Source organism: Primulina eburnea, chromosome 9, assembly GCF_022965805.1.
Source record: "Primulina eburnea isolate SZY01 chromosome 9, ASM2296580v1, whole genome shotgun sequence".
In the NCBI taxonomy this organism is placed as follows: Eukaryota; Viridiplantae; Streptophyta; class Magnoliopsida; order Lamiales; family Gesneriaceae; genus Primulina; species Primulina eburnea.
Window position 1 is genome coordinate 7,130,655 of NC_133109.1, and position 11,384 is coordinate 7,142,038.

The window sequence follows — 11,384 nt, forward strand, 5'->3', positions numbered from 1 at the left end:
ATGAGGAGACGAGCAAATGTGGGAGGTGTAAAAATGCAATGGGATGATCCATTTGGTGTTGAGAGCAATCACCGTGAGGTAAGCATAGTTGCCAACGCAACAACCTTGAGGTATGACTTTCGTTCTTATCTTATTTCATTGTTGTGTTGTATTCAAGAGTTTGGTGAGAGAGTTGAGAGTGGGATGTCTAAATGGTCTAACGGTGAATTAACCTTTGTCCCTAGGAGTCATAGATTGGAGGATGATGAAATATTGAATAGATCAAATCTAAATGTTAGTGATTGTGATTTTTCAAAAGTTGTCAAATTGATGAGTTTTTGTTATGACAATGAATTGTATGCATTATGTTCAAATCTTTGTGATGAGTTAAATGTTTACATGGGTAGTACGCCTAGTGTGCTCTATTTGCATGATTCCTACTTGTTTGGTGAAGACTTTGGGAAGAGCATGAATGAATGTAAGAATTTTTATGTGCATAATGAGTACAATTTTAAGGAGAATAATTTCTTCATTCTATATTCATTGCATGGGTTATGTACTAGTGATGCATATAGTGGTTTTTTTATCTTTGATAAAATGCATGATTATATGTGTTGGTTGCATATGAAGAGGTATGTTGAGTGGGATTGTGAGGCATGCATTGCATATAAGAGATTGACATTTTGCCTAGATTCTTATATCGTGCATGAACTATGTCTTATTCCTAGTGAGCTATGATCGTACACGTGTATGGATATCATTTGTGTGTTGACTAGGTCTAAGAAGGGGAGAAATCTGATTTTTGTGATACTTAATAACATCTTGTTGATGTTATTTGGTGTCATTTGTTATTTAATGTTTGGTAAAGCTGACGAGTTTATAGGAAAGACAACGCTGATGTTGGAGTTTCCAGTGTTAATGGAGCGAGCTAACCATAGCGCCTACGAACTTAAATTGAAAGGTAAGCATGTTGATAATTTGATTAATTTTATTACTAACTTGCTTCGTTTTTGTGCAGTGGGGCAAGATTTGAGGACAAATCTTTTTGAAGAAGGGGAGTATGATGTGAACGTGGCCGGGCATGGTGTTCAAATGATTGATAAGCAAGAGAGAAGGGCTCGTGATGCATGGGAGCACGTTGGAAAGCCGAAGGAACATTATTCAAGCATTATTTTGAAGAACCGAGGCTGCACGGACCCAAGCACGGACCAGTACACGGGGTCCGTGTCCATTACACTTGAGGAAGAGAAATCCCGAGCCTACACGGACCCGAGCACGGATCTGTACACGGGGTCCGTGTCTACTACTTTCGAGACATGAAAATTACAGTGCCTACACGGACCCCCTTCCGGACCTCTACACGGGGTCCGTGCCCTTTAGTTTTGACGGAGAGTTATTTTCCTAAATAAGAGTTTTATTTATTTTGGTAATTAGATTTCATATCTTTTTGATTTGTAGTCAATATATAGACGAATTTTATTGATTGTAAACACAACATTGATTATTATTCATCTTTTATGATATTGAGAATTCTCTCAACATGTCTGGTCCAATTTCAGGAACTTCAGAGATATCATCCCAATAGAGAGGGGATCTACACTTCTTTCCGTACAACGCTTCAAAAAGAGCCATCTCAATACTCGTCTGATAGCTATTGTTGTACGAAAATTCGCAAAGTGGCAATGCATCTTGCCAATTAGTGCTAAAATCGAGCACTACTGCCCTCAGCATATCTTCCAGTGTCTGGATGGTCCGCTCTAACTGTCCATCGGTCTGTGGATGATATACGGTACTAAGATGCAACTTCGTACCGAGAGCCTGCTGCAAACTCTGCCAGAAGTGCGAAGTAAATCGAGGATCACGGTCTGAAACAATCGACTTCGGCACTCCGTGCAATCTGACCTCTTCCCTGACATAGATCTCTGTCATCTGGTCAAATCTGTACGTCATCTTGTACGGAATAAAACATGCAGATTTGGTCAATCTGTCAATCACGACCCAAATCGCATCACAACCTTTGGAGGAACGCGGCAACTGCGTCACAAAGTCTTTGGGAATATGATCCCATTTCCATTCAGGAATGGACAAACTTTGTAATAATCCTCCTGGTTTCTTTCTCTCCGCTTTCACCTGTTGGCAATTTACACATTTGGAAACAAATTCTGCAATATCAGTCTTCATCTGTTTCCACCAAAACTGTCTTTTTAAATCATTATACATCTTTCTGCCTCCAGGATGAATACTAAATCGACTGTTGTGCGCTTCTGACAATATCTGTCGTTTTAAATCTGAAACATCTGGCACAACTAGACGATTATTCACATACAAGACGTTATCACGTACCTGATATTCTGATCGATGTCCTGCTCTAACCATCGATACTGATTTTTGTACATTCTGATCAACTTTTTGAGCTGCCTTAATCTTTAAGATCAGCTCTAGTTCTACTTGCACTGTATAAAGTCTTAACGGTTTATAATCTGTTTCAAATGCTAATCCAGACAAACAGCAATCTTATATCATATTTGAAACACCGATCGTCGATAAGGATAAAGAACATACCTTTCGACTTAGTGCATCAGCTGCTGCATTAGACTTACCTGGATAGTATTTGATTTCACAATCAAAATCTTTAAGCAAGTCTAGCCATCTTCGTTGTCTCATATTCAATTCTGATTGTGAAAACAGATATTTCAAGCTTTTGTGATCAGAATATATCTCAAACTTCTCACCGTACAAATAGTGTCGCCATATCTTTAATGCAAAGACAATGGCTGCCAATTAGGGGTCATGGATTGGATAGCGAGTCTCGTGTGGTTTAAGCTGTCTTGAGGCATAAGCAATGACATGCCCTCGTTGCATCAGCACACAACCCAATCCTCGGTGAGATGCATCACAATAAACAACAAAATCTCCAGTACCTGACGGAATAGTCAACACTGGGGAACTGGTTAATCTCTTTTTCGGTTCAAGAAAACTGGTCTCACACTCTTCTGACCAGACAAATGGAGCATTCTTCTGAGTTAACTGTGTAATTGGTTTAGCAATACTCGAGAAATCTTTAATGAAACGACGGTAATATCCCGCTAAACCCATGAAACTACGAATTTCAGGCACTGAGGTTGGTCTTGGCCAAGAAATCACAGCCTCAATCTTGCTGGGATCCACGGATATCCCGTCTCTAGATATTATATGCCCCAAAAATACTACCTGTCTCAACCAAAACTCGCACTTTGACAGTTTAGCATATAATTTCTCAGCCCTTAAAATTCGCAACACAGTTCTTAAATGCTCAGCATGCTCACTCTTATTCTTGGAATAAATCAAAATATCATCAATGAATATAATCACAAATTCATCGAGATATTTCTGGAATATACGGTTCATCAATCCCATAAATACAGCTGGAGCATTCGTCAGACCAAACGGCATGACAATGAATTCATAGTGTCCATACCTGGTTCTGAATGCTGTCTTCGAGATATCAGAATCTCTAACTCTCAGCTGATGATATCCCGAGCTTAGATCTATCTTTGAATATACCGAAGAACCCTGCGACTGATCGAACAAATCATCAATACGAGGCAAAGGGTATTTATTCTTTACAGTTGCCTTATTTAATTGTCGGTAGTCGATGCAGAGTCTCATTGAACCGTCTTTCTTCCTAACAAACAATACTGGCGCACCCCAAGGAGACACAGATGTACCCCTTGGCCAGTAGATCTTCCAACTGGTCTTTCAATTCTTTTAATTCAATTGGTGCAATTCTGTACGGAGCTTTAGAAATCGGAACTGTACCTGGCATCAATTCAATACTGAAGTCTACCTCTCGAGCTGGAGGCAATCCCGGAATCTCATCTGGAAAGACATCAGCAAATTCACATACCACTGGCAGATCTGTCAATGATGGACTCGATTTCAGTACATCTACTGCATAGACAAGGAATCCCTCTGTTCCTTTCTGTAACAATCGAGTCATAGATAATACGGATATTAAAGGAATTCTCGATCTAGAACTCTTACCGTAAACTTTCCACTCTTCAGTCATATCCGGTCTGAATCTCACTATCTTGTGGAAACAATCCACAGTCGCTCTGTACTTGGTCAGCATGTCAATACCGATAATACAATCAAAATCGGACAACCCAAGTACAATGCACTCTAGTTCAATCTCATGCCCGTCATACTGTAGTACACAATGTTTTACAACATTTACGGATATCAAACCCATCCCTAAAGGAGAAGATACAGACACTACAGTAGCTAAAGATTCTACAGGCAATGCATGACTTAATGCAAATCGTTCAGAAATAAATGTGTGTGAAGCACCGGTATCAATTAATACATAAGCAGGGTAACCACATAAAGAAAAGTTACCTGCCACAACGTCATCTGGTGCTTCCTTGGCCTGCTCCTCTGTCAAAGCAAATACTCTGTCCTGCTGTCTAGGAGGCTGGCTAACGATCTGGCTACCTCCTGGCCTCTGCTGTGACTGAGCTGGCGCTGGCTGGAATGTATGAACAGCAGCAGATCGTCTCTCAGTCTGTGCTGCTGATCCTGATGACTCGGCTCCCTGAGATCTTTGGGACCCTCTCTGTGGACACACTTTAGCAAAGTGTCCCGGTTGTTTACAGAAGTTGCAACTACCAGTCACTCCCTGGCATTGCTCCGTTGCATGTCTTCCTCCGCAAGTCCTGCAATAACCTCCAGTGTAACTCTGGCTCTGTCTGGAACCACCAGAGCTAGAAGAACTACTGCCAGATTTCTTAAATTGCTTTCCCCTGGCTTTCAAAAAATCCTTCTTTCCACTGCTGCTGCTGCCACCCTCAAATCTGGAAGGTGGTTGCAGTGGTCTCGGTGCTGGAGGTACAAATGAAGCCCCTTTCTGTCTTATAAGACTGGCTTCTGCTCCCTTGGCTCTGTTCAGGGCATCAGTAAAGTTATTCGGTCGCCCTGTGTTCACCAATGTAAAAATATCTGGATTTAAGCCATTGATGAACTGATCAGCTGTAGCTTCCTCGCTGTCAGCCACATGTGGAGCAAATTTCAGCAAGGAGGAGAACTTTGACACATACTCTTCTATGTTCATCTGTCCCTGCTTTAAATTGGCAAACTCCGCCCCCTTGTCCTTTCGGTACGACACTGGAAATAATCGTTGAAAAAATTCAGTTCTAAAAATATCCCAGGTAATAGTCGTACTTCTATGCTCCAATGCCCTCTTTCTCGTAATCCACCAATCCTTGGCAACATCGTGTAGCTGATGTCCAATTAATTTCACTCTCCTCTCATCTGTATACTCCAAGGAATCAAACAACATCTCTATATCATCAAGCCAACTCTCGCATTCCACAGCGTTCTCTGTTCCTTTCAAGGTCGGCGGATGAAATGACTGAAATCGTTTCAGTAACATTTCCATTGGAGTCGGGGCGACATCCATTGGAGGATTTGATGTACTTCCCTGTTCTGGAACTCGTCTCGGAGGCATGTCTGAAACTCAAAAGGGTTAACAATCACATAACAATATGACTCAGCCCCTTTTCTGATCATCTTACCTCTGATCAGGAATCGGTTCTGATTCATACCCAATAATACATATCACTATATCAAATCAAATAAACAAGTAACATGTATTAAAGCGGTAAAACATGCTAGCAATCAAAAGCAGGAAAGAAAACACAATCTACCCCGCTCACTAGCCTCTTCTCTCTCAATTCTAAAGGATCTATCGCTCTGATACCACATGTTGTGGGGACCCGGACGCTAATCATCTTCTTAATTGTCATTGGGACTAATTAATCAATTATAAAACAGGGTCTAAATTTTTTTTTAAAATGCGGAACATAGTGAAATAAAACAAATATACATCTCAGTATAAAATAAAGTACACGTCTTGTACTATATACAATCAGTCCAAACTTAGGTTTAAAAAATTTATCTCAAGTCTATAAACCCTACATCTAGTCCAAGTCCGTAGTCTCCACTCTAATCTCGATCTGTCTTCATCTCTGTGACCCTGAACCTGTCCCACCTGTTGCCATGCACACATACAAACACGACAACAGCCGGATAACTCCGGTGAGAATAAATCCCAATATAAACAATGTAATCATGCAATCATACAAAACATATATAAAAGCATAAACAACATCAATACATGTATCTAATCTGACTACATGAATTAATGATTCATTATCTACTCTTATCTTATCTCAACCTAGGGATCCCGATCTAAGTTAGACTTTGGTATGCTGTATCGAGTGCTTGCTGCATTAGACGTCGATCTACATCTAAGCTCGTCGATACACCGTAAGTCTAGAGTCTTCACTGTTCTGTCAAAGACTTGGCAATGCTGCCCTAGCTATAGCTGGTCTGCTCTAGACTAAAATTCTGGCTCTGCTATCATGCAACAGATTAAACATATCAATCTGATAAATTTCAAATATCAAAGGCAATAAAATAAAGTATGTGATTTGGGGAAACTAGAGTCCAAACTGACTCAAGTCGATCTCCCAATACCACATTGATTTATACCTTTCTTGCTGTCGCTCTGATACAATCGAAGTCTTGATTCAATGTCTGTCACTGTTCGATCTGGCAATGACAATACCAATATGCTGTATCAATATTCTAAGCAATTCACAACATCTCTGTTTTATCAAATTCTGCCAGTATAATGGTACAATCTTACGATACCAATGATACCACACCAGTATATACAAATACCAATAACTTATAATCAACCACTGTACAAATCTGACATCACATCTCAGTTAAATTCATTCTGAAAATCATAACAATTCCATGTTCAGTCCGTTTCTTAATCTGACTTCGATTCTACGATGTCTAACATGTTAAGAACAACATATATGACGTGTATTCAATTCTAACAACATCATAATTTCAAAACATGTTAAAACGTAGTATAACTTACGTCTTGTAGTAGCCTGCGCGATAGGAACACAGTACCGAAGTCGGATTTAAAATCTAACGGACGGATTGAAATATAAAGGCGTAAGGATTTCACGATACTTTCCCCTAAACCTTTCGTTTTTTTTTTCCTTTCTTCTGAAGAAATAAACTTATATATATATATATATATATATATATATATCAAGTTTGCATGTATTGGAGACGTGGCTCATTTTTCTTGAACTTGGGTCGGCGCTCGGGCGGTGGTAATTTACCGCTCGGGCGCCGCGTATTCTGCCCGAAAACTTCTGACTTTCTCTTTGGCGCTCGGGCGGTCATAAACTACCGCTCGGGCGCCAACAGTTCTGTCCCGAAAGTTGTGTAATTTATATATTTGGCCAATCTGGTCTCGTAATAGTCCGTCTATAATTATATCAATTCAAATTCAATAATCTTCGCTTAACAAGATATAAAATCTAGGGCCTTACATAAATAATCTTAGAAATATTTACTCGAATAGTTTCGAGTAATATGATATATAATCTTCATATCATGTATTTAGATTTGTGTATGTTTTCATACTTATTAAGAAAACTATTGAAAAAATAAATTTTATAGCAAAAATTTTCATTTCATTCTTATTTAATAAATGTTTTAATAGAATAAAAAAAGTTGGGATTAGTTTATGTATTTAGTGATGAGATTAGATTGGTAAAAAAAAATATAAAATAATCTTAAATATAAAAAGTTGATTATATATTTGAAAGGGACGAAAAAGAAATGTAACTTTATATTTGGAAGGGATAAAGTAATAAATATAGATTTATTAATATGAGTAACCATAGTTTCAATGCATAAGTTGATGTTTTTCAATATTTATATTAATTAGTATATTATTTGAGAATATTTATTGAACAATAAATGCTTAAGAAACTCAAGGAAATAATCATTCCAATAAATATAGTACCTAAAATAACAACATATAATATGTGGTTAAATTACCAATAATCAAATAAAATATATAAATTATGCTTACTCAATTAACATCACCTTTAAGAAATCAATATAAGTTGGGTCTATCTGATTGGCCTACCCCACATATCAAATTAATATAAGTATGTTGTGAGATGGTCTCAAGAATCTATATTTGTAAGATGATTTGACTCAGTTCATATCTTAAGTGAAAAATAATACTTTTGGCATAATATATAATAAATTTTTATGAGTCGAGTCAGGTAGAAAATCATTCTTACAAAATTAATTCATGAGACAGTCTCATAGCAGCTTTTGTGTCATTTTATGTATATATGTTACATTATAATAATAGAATATATAATTTAACCAAACTAATGAGTTAAAGTAAAATTTTGTGCTAGGATCATGAGATTGGTGTAGAATGGGTGAATAAACATTCTCAACAAAATATCAAAATAATTCAATTGGATTAGTAACACTGAATTATAATTCTTGTCGGTTGGGTATTAATAAGCCAGCAGTTGGATACAACCCAGACAAATTCTCATTGAATTAGTTTGAACACAATAAATGGCAGTACTTATTAACAATTAGGCTACAAATTGAAGGAAAAATAAGGTAACTGAAAATGTAAATGTACAAATATATTTATGTATATTCAAAGACTTGGATAACTTCTAGACACGGTACTGAGAAACAAGATAACTACAATGATAACCATACTAATGAGAACCAAATTTACTTGAATCATACTTATGATATCCAGCCACTTAGAATCAAGCTGACTGAAGCCAAGCTGATGGGAACCCAACTGAACAGAACCAAACTGATGCTGCTCAAAACACTGAGAACAACAATCCTTTTGGACCATGCTACAAATGAAGTAAGACTCATTCACTCTCGCTGTTGATCGGTAACCCTTCAGTACATCTCAGAACTGGACAACAAATGATTAATAATTTTTTTCATATTACTTTTATTTCGCAATTAAAACCTAAAAAGATATATGGAGCTTTCTTATTTAGTAGTTGAATAAAATCAATGCATGAATAATTAAATCAGTTTGAAAGAAATAAAGTTTGGTACTTCATCTAATTAGTATTCAATTAGAGTATTCCAAATTTACAAATTAAATAAATGTGATATTATTATAATCTCGAGCGACGGCCAAGTATCGTCGATGTGACGGGGTAGAAGTAGGGGTGTTCATCGGTCGGTTCGGTTCGGTTTTAGGTTTTTTGTCGGTTTTCGATTTTAGAAACATATAATTCGATATCCAAACCATTTTCCTTCGGTTCGGTTTTCTACCAAAACGATTCAGTTATTTCGGTCTATTAATTCGGTTTTTGTATAATTATTTAAATTAATAATATAAATATATTGTAAAATATAATATGTTAACTTTCTACATGTTTTCTTAGTAAAATATTTAAATATAAGGTCTAAATTAATTAAACAAACAATAATCAACTAAAAATTATTCAAAATGTTTCTTTATTCACTAAATATCATATCAAAATATATTATATAAGTAAAAAAAAATTAATTTAAAGAAATTCGGTTTTTTTCGATTTTGACATATATAATTCGAAACCAAACCAAATAAACTTCGGTTTTAACATTGATATCCGAATTACAAAATTTGGCTTTCGGTTCTGTTCGATGTTCGATTTTTCGGTTTGGATTTTCGATTTTTTTGGTTTTATCCGAAGTTTGAACACCCCTAGATAGAAGTCTCGTTATTATGATACAAAGTGAAATCATAAAAATCGAAAATTTTCATTGATTTATTTTTGTCAGTTGCCTACTTTGGAACTCCTTCACTAAATTAGGTTGTTGCACTCTTCTCACAAAATTAGCAGTCGACCTAACTTCCACATGTTTCAAATATGAAATACACTTGCAAACACTTTCATAAACTTTAAGTTTGATCTCCATCAAACTTATTTATCAAATTAAAATCCTTTAATTTAACTATCTCAACGGGACAAAAAATTCAATATTTGTATGACCCTCAATGTTTTAGGGATATAGCTAGCTATGGGTTCACTCAAGTCATGTGATTCGAGAAAACATGTGTCTCTTATATGACCTTACCCTAATTAGACCAATTATGTGCATAAACTCATTGATCACAAAAATGTCAGAATTCAAGTCTGATATCACCCATTGGGACATGGTAAGGGCATCAAATAGTTTCGCCTCATTATCTCATAGGTCTAATTGATAATGCCTGCAAGAACCAATAATTTATGATTAGCGTACAGTACGATCACTTCAACACATATTTCGATCGAATCTGCAACCATTGGTATATCAAGTGTTGCAAATGAATTCGATAACACGATGTAATATATTTTTGGTTAATCATAGTGGCATCATATATGTAACTAGGGAATCAATTTCCCCCAAAGCACATTTCTTACTCTCATCAGATATTTCTTTCACTATTAACTCATCAGATCACATAGGATATACACTTTCATAAGTGACTACTGTTGGTTTAGAAATTCTAACAATCTTGATTTTGTTGATAACAAAATTTTTTATCGTGTTTCTAACACATTTACTTAAGTGTGAAGCTATTAACTCAAAATGGAAGCTGAAATTCGAATTTATCCAAATTGAAAATATGAAAAGTTTTGGTATTTTGATGATATCTCACAGCTCGTTAATCCAAATGACCAGCCGCTGTTGCGACTGAATAGAAAACTCAATTTGGGACAAGTTGTAATTCATGCCAGTTGGACTAAATCGGATGTTATCTGGGCCAATCTGATAGTTGAAATACAAAATGATTGCACGAAGGCTGATTTCAGCATACCTCATCATTTTGGTTCAATTCAATCTAGGCCAAACTGATAGTTTAAAGACCAAACTGATTACATGAAGGCTGATTTCAACATAGCTCATTAGTTTGGTTAAGTTCAGTTGCTCAGTTGAGCAAAACTGAATCAGTTGAGCAGAACAGAACTGAACCAGTTGAGCATTTGACCAGTTGAACAAAACTGAACCAGTTGATCGGACCAGAACTAATCCAATTGAGCGGATCAGAACTGAACTGAACCAGTTGACCAGTTGACCAGTTGAGCAAAATTGGACCAGTAGAAGTTGAGCAAAATTGGACCAGTTGAACTGGAGCAAAACTTATGACCAGTTTATTCTCGGGAAAATGTCCAACAAGGCGGATTTGACTGTTGCAATTTCAGAAACAGTACAGAAACTTTCCAAACTATTATATTCTTGTATTTAACGTATATATCATTGTTTTAGCCAATAAATACAAAATCTTGAAGATCAAATACTAGATTTTGAAGGGAATTCAAAGCATGAGTAGTTAGCATGAAAAAATTTGCTAGTTGAAAGCACAAGCCCTTGTGTGATGATATATTTGATATGTACACTGTAAATGAAAAATTTCTCACACACAATCACTCATACATATACAAGATAGTTGAACTTCAATTATTATATGTGTGAGTCTTCATACAAAGACGTAAAAAAATATGTGTGTAGTCTTT